Consider the following 17,273-nt stretch of genomic DNA (forward strand, 5'->3'; position numbering starts at 1 on the left):
ATAGGATTTTCCAGGCAAGAATACTAGATCACGTTGCCATGCCCTCCTCTAGAGAATCTTCCCAACCCAGGGAAGATCTCAAACTCACGTCTCCTGCACTGGCAGGCAGTTTCTTTACTGATGATCCACCAGGGGAGCCCCACAAAGGAGATGAAACCTAAACAATCCCACATCTCTTTTTTGTCATCTTAATTTACTCACTGACAACAAGTACATTTTCTGCCTTCTTGGTAAATGTAATTCTCAAGCCTTGGAAACAAACTTCCTTTTACATGTCACAAAAGGTCATGTCATTTAGAAACAAGTCACTAAGAGCAGAGTGGATGTTGCCCCCACCCCTCAAGAATGATGAATCACAGTGAAGATGGCTTCACTGTAATCCATTATGTCCAACATAGCTTATAACATAACAAAAGCAAAAAGGAAAAACTAGTGTCCTTTTCATGGACAAAATATTATTAGATGCATCATTTTCTTTCTTATATTATGTATGCCAAAGAGAAAGGTGAAATTGGAGTGGCATTGTATTCCAAAGTAATGAGACTGTATCTGCAATCAAAACAGAAAAAAATAAAAAAAGACAAGGTTTTTTTTTTTAATTACAATTACAACCAATGCAGATTGAGATTCTCAAGTTGGAATGTGTCTTGCAGAATAATAAAAAGTATTTCCTTTCATCACCATCAAAGAACTCACAGCTAAGAAATCTGCCATTAGATAAAAGATTAGCAGTGAGATTTATTTCACTGTTTACATGATTAAGTGCCCTTATGTGGTCTAATGTATACTGGGAGATGCCTGGGTCTCTGAAGGTCAGAGGTTAAAAATACAAAGTAACAGTGAGGAAGAAGATAAAAGCTTGCTTGCGGCAAAAACATTTCAAAGGAAAAAAAAATCTGGTAGTGACTATCATATGTATGGGACTAGAATCTATCTTTATGAACCTTACCAAAACTCATAGGTAAAATGAGAATATATTCTTCACATGATATGAAACAATTGTGCATGCGTGCTTAGTCATGCAGTCATGTCTGACTCTGCAACCCTTTGGAGAGTAGCCCACCTGGCTACTCAATCCATGGGATTCTCCAGGCGAAAATACTGGAGTGATTGCCATGCCCTCCTGCACAGATCGTCTCAACCCAGGAATCTAACCTGTGTTTCCTGCATTGCAGGTGGATTCTTTACCTCCTGAGCCATCATGGAAGCCCAAACAATTATCATTTAATTCAGTAAACTAGAAGTATATATGTTATTGATCAGAAACAACAGGAGAAATATAATAGTGTATTGGTCTCTCCTTGCTTCTGTAATGAATCACCACAAACCACTGTGGCATAAAACAATAGAAACTTATTTTTTTACAGTCCTGAAGGTCCAAAGTCTAAAATCAATTAGTCATCTGGGCTGTTTCTATGTTTCTCCTGAAGACTTCAGAAATAAATCTTTTCCCTTCGGTTGTGGCTCCTTCCTCATGTTACTCCGACTTTTTCCTTCTGTCATCACATCTCCTACTTACCATCATCTTCTTTTTAAAGGACCATTGTGGTTATGTTTAGGACCCACCCAGATCATCCGGGATCATCTTCCCATCTCAGAATCCTTAATCATATCTCCAAAGTCACTTTTGCCATACTAGGTAACATATTTGCAGATTCTAGAGATTAGGCAGTAGCTACCTTTGAGGGGATGTTATTTAGCCTACCATTAAATCACAGATGATAAATATTAAGTGGTAAAATTATTTATGATTTATATTCATTCATTCATAAGTTATTGCTGTTCAGTCACTAAGTCATGTCTGACTCTTTGCAACCCCATTAGCTGCAGCAAGCCAGGCTTCCCTGTCCTTCACTATCTCCAGAGTTTATTCAAACTCATATCCATTGAGTCCGTGATGCTATCTAACCATCTCAACCTCTCCCACTCCTTTTTCCTCCTGCCCTCAATCTTTCCCGGAATCAGGGTCTTTTCCAAATTACTCATTCATTATTCTTCATTCCTTCTACATGGAAAATACTGTATTGATAATAGAGATACAGAGAGGGAAATTACAATTCCTATACTAAGGAATTTTGTGTCTTATTTGAAGAAAGACAAAAAAAGTGAAATGTGATGGGTGAATGAGAAAACACTCATGATTGAGGGGAAGGAAGATGTCAAGGAAATTTCCTAGGAGAGATCAGGATTGACATGTGAAGACAAAGCTTGCATCAGTCAGCAAAGGGATAGAGCACAGGATGAGTTAAGGCAAAGATGACAGCATGAGAGAAAAAGTATTCCTTATATTTTTATTCACATGTTTTAATATTTCAGAGAAAACTGTGAATGCAAGTTATAATAAATGTTAAACAGCCATTTCCTTTTCCTCTACTGATCTCAAAATTCAGTCTTACACAAAAATGTGTATCAGCTCCTGTCACCAACCATTGCTAATTAGACCATGATTGGACTTGAGAACAAGCAAACCATTACCACTAATAATTACTCAAATTTTCACTCCTATATGTTGAAACCAAGAGAAACACAGGCTGAGGTTAGTTGATGGTGGGTACTAGGCTAAAATACTCCAATGTGAAGTAGTGGTATACAAGAATCTCTTGCAGAACTCTTTACAAAGGTAAATTTAGGATATCACGCATAGTTTTGTATCTTGAATTCCCACACACAAAAGGACAAACTAAATGTAAAATCAAAACCACACAGAGAACATATAAGACAAAACTGCTTTACTAGTTTTCCCTAGAAACCCCAATATATTCTTTACCAGCTGAGCCACAAGGGAAGCCCAAGAATACTGGAGTGGATAGCCCATCCTTTCTCCAGTGGATCTTCGTGACCCAGGAATTGAACCAGGGTCTCCCGCATTGCAGGCAGATTCTTTACCAACTGAGCTATGGGGGAAGCCCTATATATTCACAGGGGAACACAAATTGACAACAACCACAGAAACATATATTACTGACGTGACATCTGATAGAAGCAAAGGGGTGTTTGACCTGAAAATGAGAGAACACCGAATGGCCAATAGATATTCTTTGGAACATGCAGCAGGACAATTTGAGAACAACAGCTAAAAATGGGGCAGCTTCCTCCACAATAGCAGGTGAGTAAACTCCAGGGGTACCTGGTGAGATCATTGGAGGGGTTGAAGCAGCTTGTACCCTATGAACTCTCAACCTCACCCATGAGAGCTCCCTTCTACAATACAAATCCACATTAAGGAGAAGTAAGAAAAGGAAAGCATCCACAGGAAAGCTGAAGGAGCCAAAGCATCCAAGAAAAGAAGCTACAATATATATATAATTTTGTTAATACTAGACATAAACACACAGGTAGAAGAAAAAGCTCAGTGACATTAGCTAGCTAATTCTGTGAAGACAAGTTTCCTAAGACATTTCCAAGACATTTTCTAAAGATTCAAGAAAACAATTAAAAAATAAGCAAAATATAAATATCAGACTCAAATTCCATATAAAATTTAAGTTTACTAAAGAATTGCATGAGAAGTTTGTTAAAAATACATATAGCTGGCTCCTTTCCCAGGGGGTCTTGGCTACCAGTTATTCACTCTAATATCTCCCCTCCCAACACATATCCAAATTATTTCCTTATTCATGCAAATATTCAAGTATTCTCCATCTTAATATCAGCAATAAGCCTCTGACTACATTCTTTATATGTGTATCTTACTAGTTTAATTCTCAAAAGGCAACATTTTTTCCTACTTTTTTTCTATAAATTCATTGCATCCTACTACATTTATAGGATTATATTTACCCTCTTAAAATACGGTTTACTTGTCCAAATATACCTTGATCAGCCTTAATGAAAAAATGTTAAGACAAAGGCATTCAAAGTTAAATCTAATTCACTAGATTACATAGTGCATGAAATGTTTTTAAACATATTGGAAAAAGTTAACAGTGACTCTAAATATATGTTTACTAGCAGAGATGGAGTTAAAATATTATTTAAGTAACAGATATAAAAAATACATAACAAAACACATATCAAAAATAATTAACTTGATATTTTGACTGTAAAGAACATAATCAAACATAAATGGAATAAAGTACCTATGCTTTCAAACTTTCTATGACAAATGGCCTGTCAAACCAACCTCCTAGGTGACAGCTAAAAGCATATCATCACTTTAAAATATTGTATTAAATTTTATAGCTTATATTTTGGAATTCTATAGTTCAGTGTGGTTTAGGTAGAGTGATATGACTTATATATAATCTGAGCATATTAAAACAAAGCACTGGAGGAATGGCAGGTCAATATGCAATTAGGCAAAAAAAATGTATATATGACAGTGTCAAATATAGTTGTTACCTGTGAAATACTCAGGGTAGATGTTAACACCAAATGATGATATGAAGTGATGCTTCCAATACCTAAATTATGCTCTGAACTTGATGAAACTGAGCATGACGATCATTCAAAAAATAACTTACGAACTTGATGCATAAAATTAATTTCTTACTAGTGTGTTTCCTATATTATTATATTCATTTTCATGAATATTCCTAGAATTTCTGCAATTGCCACAAACTAAGAAAAACACAGCTTTTGGAAGACTCTACTTCATGTTGGATTTCTTATGTTCAAAATACATTTGTAAAATTAATATGATAATATAAAATGTATAGAATCTTGCTAGTATAAACCTTATGCTGGTAATCTTCATTCATAGCAACTATGAGCATCACCAGTCTTCTCTGAAAACATTATCTACTATATTAGTAAGTTTAAACACTCAACGTTATAAGAAAATCAGTACCTTTAACTCATGCCATACATTTGACCTCAGTTCAGTTCAGTTCAGTTCAGTCACTCAGTTGTGTCCAACTCTTTGTGACCCCATGAACTGCAGCACGCCAGGCCTCCCTGTCCATCACCAACTCCCGGAGTTCACTCAGACTCACGTCCATTGAGTCAGTGATGCCATCCAGCCATCTCATCCTCTGTCATCCCCTTCTTCTACTGTGCCACTAAAATCTCCTGAGTTACAAGATCCATAAGTATTCTGGAAGTCTACATAAGAATGAACACTGACATTGTCCAATGTTATCACAGCTGTACTTTACAAAGTAATGTAAAGGCAATTTTTCAGGTAATATGATCAATATTTACATGCAAATTTGTTCACTTTGACTAATATCCTGACAATATCTGTTAACAATTTGCTTCCTTTTATGTTTATCCTTACTTTTCTATGATTTTCAGTGAAGCATTCAGTTTTTTTCTTATTTTTTTCACTCTTAATTTTATGAACTCAAGGTAGAAAGTTGCGTTTAGTTTAATATTCCCTAAATTTAAGTTGAGGTATAACCCAGATTAAAAGTTATGTTATTTCCCTCCAATATGAAAAATGTTGATTCAATCTCTGTATTGGGGGGAGGGGGGATTAAGAAGTTAAAAATATAGATCCTGAGTACTTTTTTTTACCTGTATGCCATAGGTTTATTTTTTTCCCGGATTTAAAACGAGTCTTTATTCATTAAGATTTTCAAACAGTTTATTAAATATCTTTCCTCCACAACTAAAATTAACACTAAGATTTCTCAGAAAAGCTAAATGAGTTAAATGTGTAGTAAATCCACTGTGTTTGAAATCTGTTCATTGTAAAATCTGAGTCTGCTACATAACTCCTTTCTGTCATCAGTTACTGCTGTCTGTCCTCCCTTTAGGACTCTAGAACAGAGACCATGAAGTGGCTAATGCAACACAGCAATCACTGTAATCCTCCAAAAGTAGAGTAATTTATTTGATGACATCCTTATTTGGATGATTACTTACTGGTAATTAGCATGTCAACCTTATTTACAAGGCATTCATTTTAAGTGCCAATAAATACTAGGCTAGTGGAAAAAAGTTGAAACAAAGCCCTTTCTTTTGTCACAAAGTCACATCCAATAAAGACAAGAGAAGGCACATCTGATTTGTCCCAATCAGTCTTAGAATTATCAAAACTTTTCTTCTGGTAAAGATGAATTTGACTTATTATGGAAAGAAAGTTCTTTGAAATCTGCTGCTTAACTCATTTTCTTTTGAAAAAAAAAAAAGTAAATTTCAAGGTACCATAGTGCAAGGTAAGTTTTTCATTAATAATTATAGAACATTTATAGACTTCTTGTGCTTCCTCTCTAATTCCAAACTTATTTTAAAGAACAAAAACTATGTTTATAATTTACTTTGTTTAAAGTTAGCCACATACCCTTGAACCACATCAGAATTAGACAGTTTGATTCATGGTTGCGCCTTGACATTTGCACACTGGAATGAAAGCTGAGGACCCACATACATGAAGTTCCAACAAGTTCTAAGCATAAGGACTCTCCCCTTGGGAGCGTTCAGGGCTCCGAGAAAGCAATTCTCCTCCAGGATATGTTTTAAAATATTCTCTGAATAAGTAATTAAAAACAAACAGTGCTGAGTGAAGAGTTCATCTTCTTTAGTTGAATCTGGGAGGTCTGAGTGTTCCTGGAGCCCCCATGGGTACATGTCAGTATTGGCAAATTCCTCGAATGTTGAGTATTCCCTTATATGTGTGGGGGAGCCAGTGGGAGTTAATCAAAGTTTCATCCTGCTCCACTTCCAGGATACTTCAGTCTGGCATTAGTGAAAGCATAATTGGCAGGGCCCACAGCTTGAGATCAAGGCATAAATACACTTTCCCTGTGAGAAGGGTTGGACGTGGTTTGACTGAATGGGTGAAAATCAAAGTAAGAGGGAGGAGGATCACAAGCCTCTGTATCTGCTAGCGTACATCTGCCTTCAGCTACAAATTCTGGGCATCTGAGGACCAAACACGGTGTCCAAACTTTCAGATGCCATCTGTCTCCTTAGCATCACCTGCTGCAATCTTCTTTCTTGTTCTTTTGTTTGTATTTCATCTGAGTGATTTGTTTTCTTAATTTGTTCACTTCTGCCTGATAAAATTCAACAACTCACTCACTCTTTTCCACATCTGCACACACTGCCTGTGTGAAGGGTGATATAAACCTAAGATAACCCTGATGTCTTTCATTACTCCATCATTGTTGAAAAAGTCACAGTCAGTGCCATGTTCTTTAGCAACTGGCATGACTTAATATTTGTCACTCAAGGCACTTTGTACTCATGCTGGCTAACACTGCCTAGATTGGGAATAGCAAAGGATTTCCTTTGATTATATTTTTCATTTAGTCTGTAAAGAAACTGTTTTAAAGCATAAGAGGCATTGATGGCTGTGGGGATGAAACTGAAGAGACTGAAAAGAAGATTGGTCTTGGGGAGAAAGCTGGGGAGCAGCTTGTGGAAAAACTCCTCTCTGAGTGTTTCTGCTGCATGTTCTGCCAGAATCTGTACCCATCAGTAAATTTCTTCATCTGATATTTAAGGATATCATGCAAACTGTCTTCATTAACTTTGCTCTTGCCTAGTGATAAAAACCAAAAAGTTCTGAAGCAGGCTAATGGTTTCAATTACTTGCGGAAATTCTGTATTGTTGATCTGTAAGTTATCAATGCTAATGCTTTCATCTTGTCTTTCCTGGTCCAGCAAAAATCCTTTCTTGAATCAGTTCAGTTCAGTCCCTCAGTCATCTCTGACTCTTTGTGACCCCATGGACTACAGCACGCCAGACTTCCCTGCCCATCACCAATTCCCAGAGCTTGTTCAAACTCGTGCCCATTGAGTCAGTGATGCCATCCAACCATCTCATCCTCTGTCATCCCATTCTCCCTCCACCTTCAATCTTTCCCAGCATCAGGGTGTTTTCCAATAAGTCAGTTTTTTGCATCAGGTGGACAAAGCATTGGAATTTCAGCTTCAGCTTCAGTCCTTCCAAAGAATAATCAGGGCTGATTTCCTTTAGGATTGACAGGTTGGAACTCCTTGCTGTCCAAGGGACTTTCAAGAGTCTTCTCCAACACCACAGTTCTAAAGCATCAATTATTCAGCACTCAGCTTTCTTTATAGTCCAACTCTTACATCTATACATGGCTACATGGACCTCTATAGGCAAAGTAATATCTCAGCTTTTTAATATGCTGTCTAGGTTGGTCATAGCTTTGCTTCCAAGGAGCAAGCATCTTTTAATTTCATGGCTGCAGTCACCATCTACAGTGATTTTGGAGCCCCGCAAAATGAAGTCTGTCACTGTTTCCATTGTTTCCCCATTTATTTGTCATGAAGTGATGAGACTGGGTGCCATGATCTTAGTTTTTGAATGTTGAGTTTTAAGCCAACTTTTTCACTCTCCTCTTTCACTTTCATCAAGTGGTTCTTTAGTTCTTCTTCGCTTTCTGCCATAAGGGTGGTGTTATCTGCATACCTGAGGTTATTGATATTTCTCCTGGCAATGTTGATTCCAGCTTGTGCTTCATGCAACCCAGCATTTTGCATGATGTACTCTGCATATAAGTTAAATAAGCAGTGTGACAATATACAGCCTTGACGTACTCCATTTCCTATTTGGAATCAGTCTGTTGTTCCATGTCCTCAGTTCTAACTGTTGCTTCTTGACCTGCATACAGATTTCTCAGGAGGCAGGTAAGATGGTCTGGTGTTCCCATCTCTTGAATGATTTTCCACAGTTTGTTGTGATTCACACAATCAAAGGCTTTGGCATAGTCAATAAAGCAGAAGTAGATGCTTTTCTGGAACTCTCCTGCTCTTTCGATTATCCAACGGATGTTGGCAATTTGATCTCTGGTTCCTCTACCTTTTCTAAATCCAGCTTGAACATTTAGAATTTCACAGTTCACATACCGTTGAAGCCTGGCTTGGAGAATTTTGAGCATTAGTTTGCTGGCATGTGAGATGAGTGCAATTGTGCAGTAGTTTGAATTGCGAACTAGTTTGGCATTTCTTTTCTTTGGGATTGGAATGAAAACTGACCTTTTCCAGTCCTGTGGCCACTGCTGAGTTTTCCAAATTTGCTGACATATTGAGTGCAGCACTTTCACAGCCTCATCTTTTAGGATTTGAAATAGCTCAACTGGAATTCCATCACCTCTACTAGCTTTGTTCATAGTGATACTTGTTAAGGCCCACTTAACTTCACATATCAGGATGTCTGGCGAGTGATCTATACCTTCCTTGAATGGTCCATTTCCAGAAATAGTGACCTCCCTTTAATGGTTCCTAACAAATCCTACTTATGCTGTCATGTCCATGATGGAGATCAATTTGATTATGGAAAGAAAGGACAACAGGAAGCAAATGAGAGTCTGCCTAGCCTAGACTGGTGCTTGGGGCCCCAGCTTATGATGAAGGCAGACCTCAGAGAAGGCACTGACCTAGGGACCTCAATGTGGAGCTTGGAGCAGTCCCCAAGGGTGTTTATATGTAGAGTTCAGAAAAATCCATTTTATATTTTCAGTGTATGTTATCAACTCAATTTAAGATCCTTCAGATTTTTATAGAGGTTTTAAACCAATCAAATTTGTTATTCTAATTGTTATTTAGATGTTATCTTCTATAATCCTATTTTATGCTCTTACTTTACTTTTCTTCTTAATTACCTAATTACTTGTTTTGTAATATATTACAAGTTTTGAAATATTAGGATATTCTTTTTCCATTTAGCCTTCAAAAAAAGAAGAGTTGAACATTTTTATAGCTGCTTGCTTCTCCCTTACCTTCTGACTCTTCCAACATATCTGTATTTTATCTTGGAGTTAATGTCCATTAATTGTCACTTGTTTTTCTTTTGTATCCTACTCTGATCCAGCAGTTATACCAGTTAAGATTTTAGTACTAGTTCTTTTTTAATTTTGATGTTCTGTATTCTAATTTATTCTTATTAGTCTTTCTCCTATCTTGATGATGTGGTATAATTAAGCCTAATTGTTTCTTCTCAAAAACAATAGCAACACTTAGTGGATATTCCATTATTGGTACAAAACAGTACCTATAACTTTGAAAAATCAATCATTTAACTCTTCATCTTCATCAGTGATTCCATGAGTCTTTGAATTTCTGGAGACATATTTAGGAATACCCTATACAGTATGTTTTTATATATAAGACTGAAGGATGATCAATTTAAATAAAACAAGAATTTAAGTGAACAAAATGCTAAAAAAAATATATAAAAGAAAACAGACATTATTGTTGAGCTCAAAGTGTGGAATTCCACATTTAAAAGTGTAGATTACATCTCCCAGTGTTTTATTCAGGAGAGGATATTTAAATAAATTGTGAAATCCATATTTGTTTGTTATGTTATTTCATTGTGTTTAGCATTGAAAATTAAAGTTAAAATTGTTAACATCTTTCAGTAGTAGCTTATATTTGTACATTTTGCTTTGAACATACAAGGTCTTTTTAAAATTTCTCTTAGTTCCCAATATTGAAAATTCATTTCTTCTAGCTCTAGGTTTTTAAATTTTATTTATTACATCTTTGCTTATTTACTAATCCTTCTTTGTTCTGTGTTTTTCTCTGTGGACTTCTCTTACTTACACAGTATATTTTTATTCTCTATTTCCTAGTGGAATAAAATTGCTCCAATCTGTTTTCTATTTCAGGCTAATTCTATGACACTATGTTAAATGTTCTCAATGCTGTTTTATTTTTATACAGAAATTATTTCCATCTTTCTTGAATCATTGTTAAGATCCAGCTTCAGTTTACTAGCCATTGATATGAGTTGTTTTTATAAAACTTTCTAGGAATTCATATGAAAGACTCTCTTTAAGAATTCATATTACCTTTAAATTTTGTGATTTTTATTTTTCTTTGATGTTATAGGATATTTTGTTTGCTTATTTGTTTTAAAGTGAGAACTGAATTTTAAAAATTAATACTATCTATTAATTATTAATACTCTCTATTAATCTTCTGGGATACAGAACTTGAAACAGACATAAAAGTCCCAATGTTTGTAACTGGAAAGTGGACCAGCTTAAGAAGTTCCCTCTACTTGCCTTCAAAACTCAAATATTTTCAGAAACCCATTTTTCTTAAAAAAACAACAACAACACAACTCTTGATTTCCTGTTGGCAATTTAACATCCCAAAGTAGGGATAAATGAATGAACAAAAATGTACTTATATAAATGGTTACTGCAAGCCATATGTTAGAATATAGTTAGCAGCACTCTTTCTAACAGCTCAAGCTAGTAAACCAAACAAGTAGCAAAAGCAAATTTTCAGGAACAACAAAATGAATAGATAAATTGTAGTATATCCACGAAATGTGATGTTAAACAACAGTGCTAATGAATAAACTGCTAACAGTGCCAGTACTCACACACATGGTACTGAGTGAAAGAATCCAGCCACAAAACCAAAGCTCATCTATGGTGAAGAGAAGTGGGCTAGTGTTACCTTCAGTGAGGGAACTTGTGACTGGGAGGGAGCAAAGGCCCCACTTGGGAATTGGGAAGGTTTTTTTTTATTGCTCTGGAAAGGTGTTATATGAACATGTTCAGTATGTGAAAATTTATTGAGAAATGTAATTTATGCAACTGCATATGTGATTTATGCAGTTGTTTGTGTGCTTGTTATACTCAATAGCTTATCTTAAAAATGTGTGGAATATAGGGGTAACAGATTGCGTCTGTATCTGCCATACATGAGTAATTGTCTGCATTGTCTGTAACAGATACATTGTCTAACGATAGCAGGCATCATATGCCATTAACCAAGAAAAAGTGTTATGCCATAAATGAATGAAGAGAGGCTGAAATAATTTTCATGAGAAAACAGAAATGGCTTCATACAGGAATTGTCAATGTAGAGGATTGATTAGGAGCATCGAGAGACAAAGAGAAAGGAAATCAGTTAAGGAACTACTATAAAACTACAAGGATCATATCTTAAGAGTTAAGGGTATTGTGCCTTGAGCAGTTAGGTGATTTTTAAATATTTGCTAAACGTGAACAACATTAGACTGAATGCTGTCTTTGACAATAAACTGAATTACCATACGGAGGAAAGAAAGCACAAGCTTTTCTCATTATTCATACAAATTATCTTTTGGGAAAATTCTGACCATGAGCATGGGTTTTTGAAATTTTGATTCTCATTAAACAAAAACACATTGAACAAACTTTTGTTTATATGGTCATTAGTGTGTTGGAAATATGGAAACTAATAAACATCAAAAAAGTGACAAAGCAATTGCAAATTACACATTATAAAGACTTCCAACTCAGTGAACTCATTGATTTATCTTTGCACTTGTTCTTTTTTCTTTATTTAAAAAGTGTAAAACAATATTCTGCAAATGCAGATGTAAGAAAATATAAGAAGAAAAAATTGCATATACCCAAGTGGAGACATTACTTTGTCAACAAAGGTCCGTCCAGTCAAAGCTATGGCTTTTCCAGTAGTCATGGATGTGAGGGTTGGACTATAAAGCAAGCTGAGTATTGAAGACTGATGCTTTTGTACTGTGATGTTGGAGAAGACTCTTGAGAGTCCCTTGGACTGCAAGGAGATCCAATCAGTCCATCCTAAAGGAGATCAGTCTTGAGTGTTCATTGGAAGGACTGATGTTGAAGCTGAAACTCCAATACTTTGGACACCTGATGTGAAGAGCTGACTCATTTGAAAAGACCCTAATGCTTGGAAAGATTGAGGACAGGAGAAGGGGATGACAGAGGATGAGATGGTTGGATGGCATCACCAACTCAATGGACATGAGTTTGGGTAAACTCCGGGAGCTGGTGATGGACAGGGAGGCCTGGCATGCTACAGTTCACGGTGTCACAAAGAGTCGGACACGACTGAGTGACTGAACTGAACTGAACTGGACTGAAGGTGACTTCCCTACCATGGATTAAATGTACCCACTCATCCACTGAGACAGTATCTGTTGTAGAGGGTCTAATTTCACTTTCAGCAGGATTATTCAAAGAAAAAACAGAGAAACTCAGCAAGTCTACTAAATGTGGACTTCATCAATCAGCTAGCAAACACAACCAAGTCTAAAACAAGTCAATGATTATTTCTATTGGGTCAGAAAGCAGAAAATCAAATATGTAGCAGCTCTGGATTTCTTCAAGAATGGCAAATTGTCTGAGGTCAACAAAACTTTCTGCAAATGTTGCTTCTCCTTGCAAAAGATCTTATCAGTATCACAACTGCAGACATCCCTGTCATTTTTAATGAATTTGGAAAATGATGTCACTTACAACACTGAACTGTGAAATATAAATGAGAAAGGAAGCAGATGTAGACTCAAAAGAGGAAAAATAACTTAAAAAAAAATCTCCAAATTTATTCTTAGCTCATGTAGAGGTGATAGTGACAAATAAGAAACCATAGAAAGTAAATAGAGGAGACCAGTGGGGGTAAGACTGAATGAAGAGAGACAGGAACCGCATCAGAAAGCCATGCCACCTCCTCTCCCACCCCATTCCCACTCTTGCCTCATACTTTCCTGGCTTGGCACTTCATACAAATATGTAACTGATTGGAAAACTCCTTGAAGAGGAATTGTGGGGGTAAAAAACCTCTGTTCACTTACCCACAGTGGACAACCTGGTTAAAGAAGCTTGCTTTACTGCAATCTCCACTTGAAAGTAAGTAAAATCCAATGAGGAGTATATGAAAAAATAAGATTTATAAATGTGGGAAGGAAAGATCAGTACATGCATATTAAGTAAAAGAAATTTCTAAAGCCTCATCATATGTGCAGATTATAACAAAATTGATCATTTCTAGATATTTTAAGTCAAGACAGTACCAGATCACTGGCATTCCATAAACCAGAACAGAACTCTGACCTGGTGGCATCAATCATCCAACTAGGTCATGCAGAGCAGCTTACAGACCACACTTCAGTTTGTCGCTCATAGTATAATTCTCACTGTAGCCTTTCTGCCCATACAAAGCAAAGATTTTAGAGCAGAAAACTTTCATGTCAATAATTTTTTTTTTGATTGGTTCATTCTTAGGCTCCTGTACTGAGCTAGATTAATAAAAAAGCCTCATGAGCAGAACTGAGACAGACATGCCCAGATTTTTGTGTTTTATGCTTTGTTTTGTTTTAGGTTGGGGAATCTATCTTGTCTCAACTCCTAGTACCCAGTATAGGCAAAGGGGGCAAGTCCTCAGGATAAAGGGTATGGGAGGCAATACCTTGTTTATACAGTTACTCTATGACCTTAGGCAAGTCATTCCCCCTCCTCACAACTTTATTGCACCCTTGTAGAGTGTGGTTGGTAATAATACCTCTTTCTGGGATTGTTTCAAAAATGTAATTAGATAATGCCTATGAAAGCACTTTGGGAACTCTAAAGTGCTCTGCAAATAAAAAGGATAAAAGATTGGAAAGCAGCCTCTGGGTGGCTCCTTCTCAAATATGCCCAGATATTAACATTTTAGTGGTGAAAAAGGAGTGCTAATATTTCTCATTGGCACTTTTGTACTGCAAAGTGAGTAATCTAAGTAGAAGGAATATATTTTTCCTTGAGACTCAATAAAGCTATTTTCATTTTAATTGGAAATTTGTGACACATAAATATTTTGATTTTCCCTGAATTGACCCTGTTGGAAAAAAAAAATCCAAGCGTTGCTCACCACTTGTCTAATGGAAAAATCCAAAAGTCAAAGGAACCCTGTCCTTATCCTGCCATCAAAACCTTGAGTGTGACCTTGGACAAATTACTATTCTTCACATCAATCAGTTCTGTGCAACAAATATTTATACAGCCCCAAAAGTATGCCAAGTTCTGGGCTAAGCTTGAAGAGCAAAGAAAAGAGCAGAAGACATCATCCTTTACATCTAAGAAGTTGAAAATTTAATAAATGTTTTCATCTTCCAAACAGAAGGGGTCTCTCAGATGTGTTACGAGGATAAAAGGATTGGGTGAGAGAGTGCTTGGCAAAATTGGAAAGTGATACATATGCAAAGTGGTATTATCACTAGACATGAAACCATCAGTGGCATGAAAATGGTTAAAGAATACTTAAGGGATTAATGTTTATAGAGTTTCTGTTCCATATAAAGAGATCTACCTATATTATTTCATCCACACAACAAACTGGTTAGATAAACAGTAATAACTGCTTTTGACTAGTGGAAAAATTGAGATTCATTGGTTAAAATCACTTAGCTAATGAATTAGAGCTACTATACAAACCAAGGTCAGTCTCATGCAAAAAGTTACAAAAACAGTTGATGTAGATTGTGCATTGCTTCAGAAATCCACACACATTTTCACTGGAAAAGGAGTTGCCCAAACTTAACAAGCAGCAATAATCAGCTGTAGAAATGGCTAAGAAGATATTTTTTTCAACTTATTTTTTTAATGTATTTTAAGAAAAGGAACAAATGAACTGTAAGTTAATTTCACTAACAATATATCAATGTAAAGGAATCAAAAAACGGTATCACTGTTTTCTTAACTCCCTAGACACAAGTCATGCCTAGAATAATTTTTGTCTAAAAGCAAAACTAATGTTGTTTTCTGAATCCTTAAGTAGCTAGAATGTATGGCAAGACTGTACATTTCAGCACTCATAAGGTTAAAAGAATTATTTAGAGAGGACTTCGTGAAATAATTTCTGTAATGCTTTCTCTGTGGATTAGCATACCAAGCAAAATACAAAAGGTAGCTTAATGCTTAGATATATTAAAATCAAGAGCTTAACGTCTAATATCCTCTCTCCAATCAGGTATGGATTTACAAAACATTTTACTATGGTTGTTATTTTTCCTGGCTAAACCTCACAACTAAATCCACTAGCCTGAAAGATTGCTGAGTTATATTGGTTTGATTTCAAAATTTATCTTCAACCTATATAGCAGAATGAGATAAACTCCGAGGGTATTCAAAAGCTTGAAACTGCTTAGAAACAGCTAAGAGGGGTACATGTAAATCAAGCAGTCTGGAATTATAAATATGTAATGACTATTTAGGGATAAAAAAATCTTAAATGATTGACTCCCTTGCTGACCTAAATGGCTATGAATTAACATGGTTCCTTCACAGCAGAAAGAGAGCTACTAATATTTATCTAGCATCTACTAAATGCTAGACTCTGTGGTAGATGCTTTTTATACATTATTTCATTTACCTCCCATAAAAACCCTATGAAGCAAGTAATGCTGTCTTTATGTTCAGGCCAGATGATGGAAAACCCTGATGATAGGAATGGGATTTATAATTCAAATAATGATCCAAAATACACAACTAATAAATAGCAGAGTCAAGATTCATCGCCTAGTCTGTCTAGTCACTTCAATATCCTTCATCCCTTTTCATATCAGCTGCTTTAGAAGCTGTCATCTCTTCTCTATTTGCCATGTGCAAATACAAAATCCTTGAAAGGCAATGAAAAGGTAATGAAAAGAATTCCCATTATAGGTTCATTCATTCACTTAACAAATAATTATTAAGTACCTGCTCTCTGTCGAGCCCAGTGATGGGCAACACAGTTGTGAAGAAAACATATATGGGTTTTGTTTGTATGGGGTTTTGTTGTTTAGTCACTAAGTCATGTCTTACTCTTGTGACCCCATGAACTGCAGCTTGCCAGGCTCCTCTGTCCCTGGAATTCTCCAGGCAAGAATACTTGAGGGGGTTGCCATTCTCTTCTCCAGGTGATCTTCCCGACCCAAGTATCAAACCTGTGTCTCTTGCATTGGCAGGCAGATTCTTTACCACTAAGCTATCAGGGAAGCCCTCATATGAAGTTTACAGTATGAATTGGTTTACATTTTGAACTCAAGGAGTCTCAAAGTAACTCAGAATTGAAAATAAACTAGACTCCACTTTGTGAACCGGATGGTTCCGGTTTGTCACTCACTGTCTGGTGACTCAGGCTAAACATTAAGTACATTGAGTGCTGCTGTGTCATCTATAAAATAGAGATAATAAAAATTGTAGTATTTACCTCAAGGTGGTATTATGAGGAATATATAACACAATGCATATGAAATCACCATCAACACAGATAGATAGATGCATATACCCATATAAGAATTATCATTCAGCTTATTAAGGAAAGATACACTTTTAGCTTATGAAAAAGTAATTATGTGACATGATGGCAACAATTTCTACCAGCCTGCATAGTTTTGCAGCTCCTGCTCATGTAGACATATAGATGATAAATTGGAAAATGAACTGCAGAAAAAAAATGATTTTTTAATTATTCTAATTATTTGATATACAGTACCAAGGCAATTTGGAACCTCATAGAGTATAACTTTGGAATTTTTATCTTGTGGATTTAATTTAACTGGTCAACCCAAATGCTTTACCAACATTGGGTGGTGAGAGTGTACCAGGTTAACAGAAATATTTAACACAAAGAGA

At 36.0% G+C, this 17,273-nt stretch overlaps 1 pseudogene; it reads right to left on the bottom strand.

The window, feature by feature from the left end:
• Positions 1–6,590: 6,590 nt before the first annotated feature.
• LOC101102199 (BRISC complex subunit Abraxas 2-like) overlaps positions 6,591–17,273 on the bottom strand; it is a 50,494-nt pseudogene continuing 39,811 nt past the window's right edge.

The sequence above is a fragment of the Ovis aries genome, chromosome 1 (genome assembly GCF_016772045.2).
Source record: "Ovis aries strain OAR_USU_Benz2616 breed Rambouillet chromosome 1, ARS-UI_Ramb_v3.0, whole genome shotgun sequence".
NCBI lineage: Eukaryota > Metazoa > Chordata > Mammalia > Artiodactyla > Bovidae > Ovis > Ovis aries.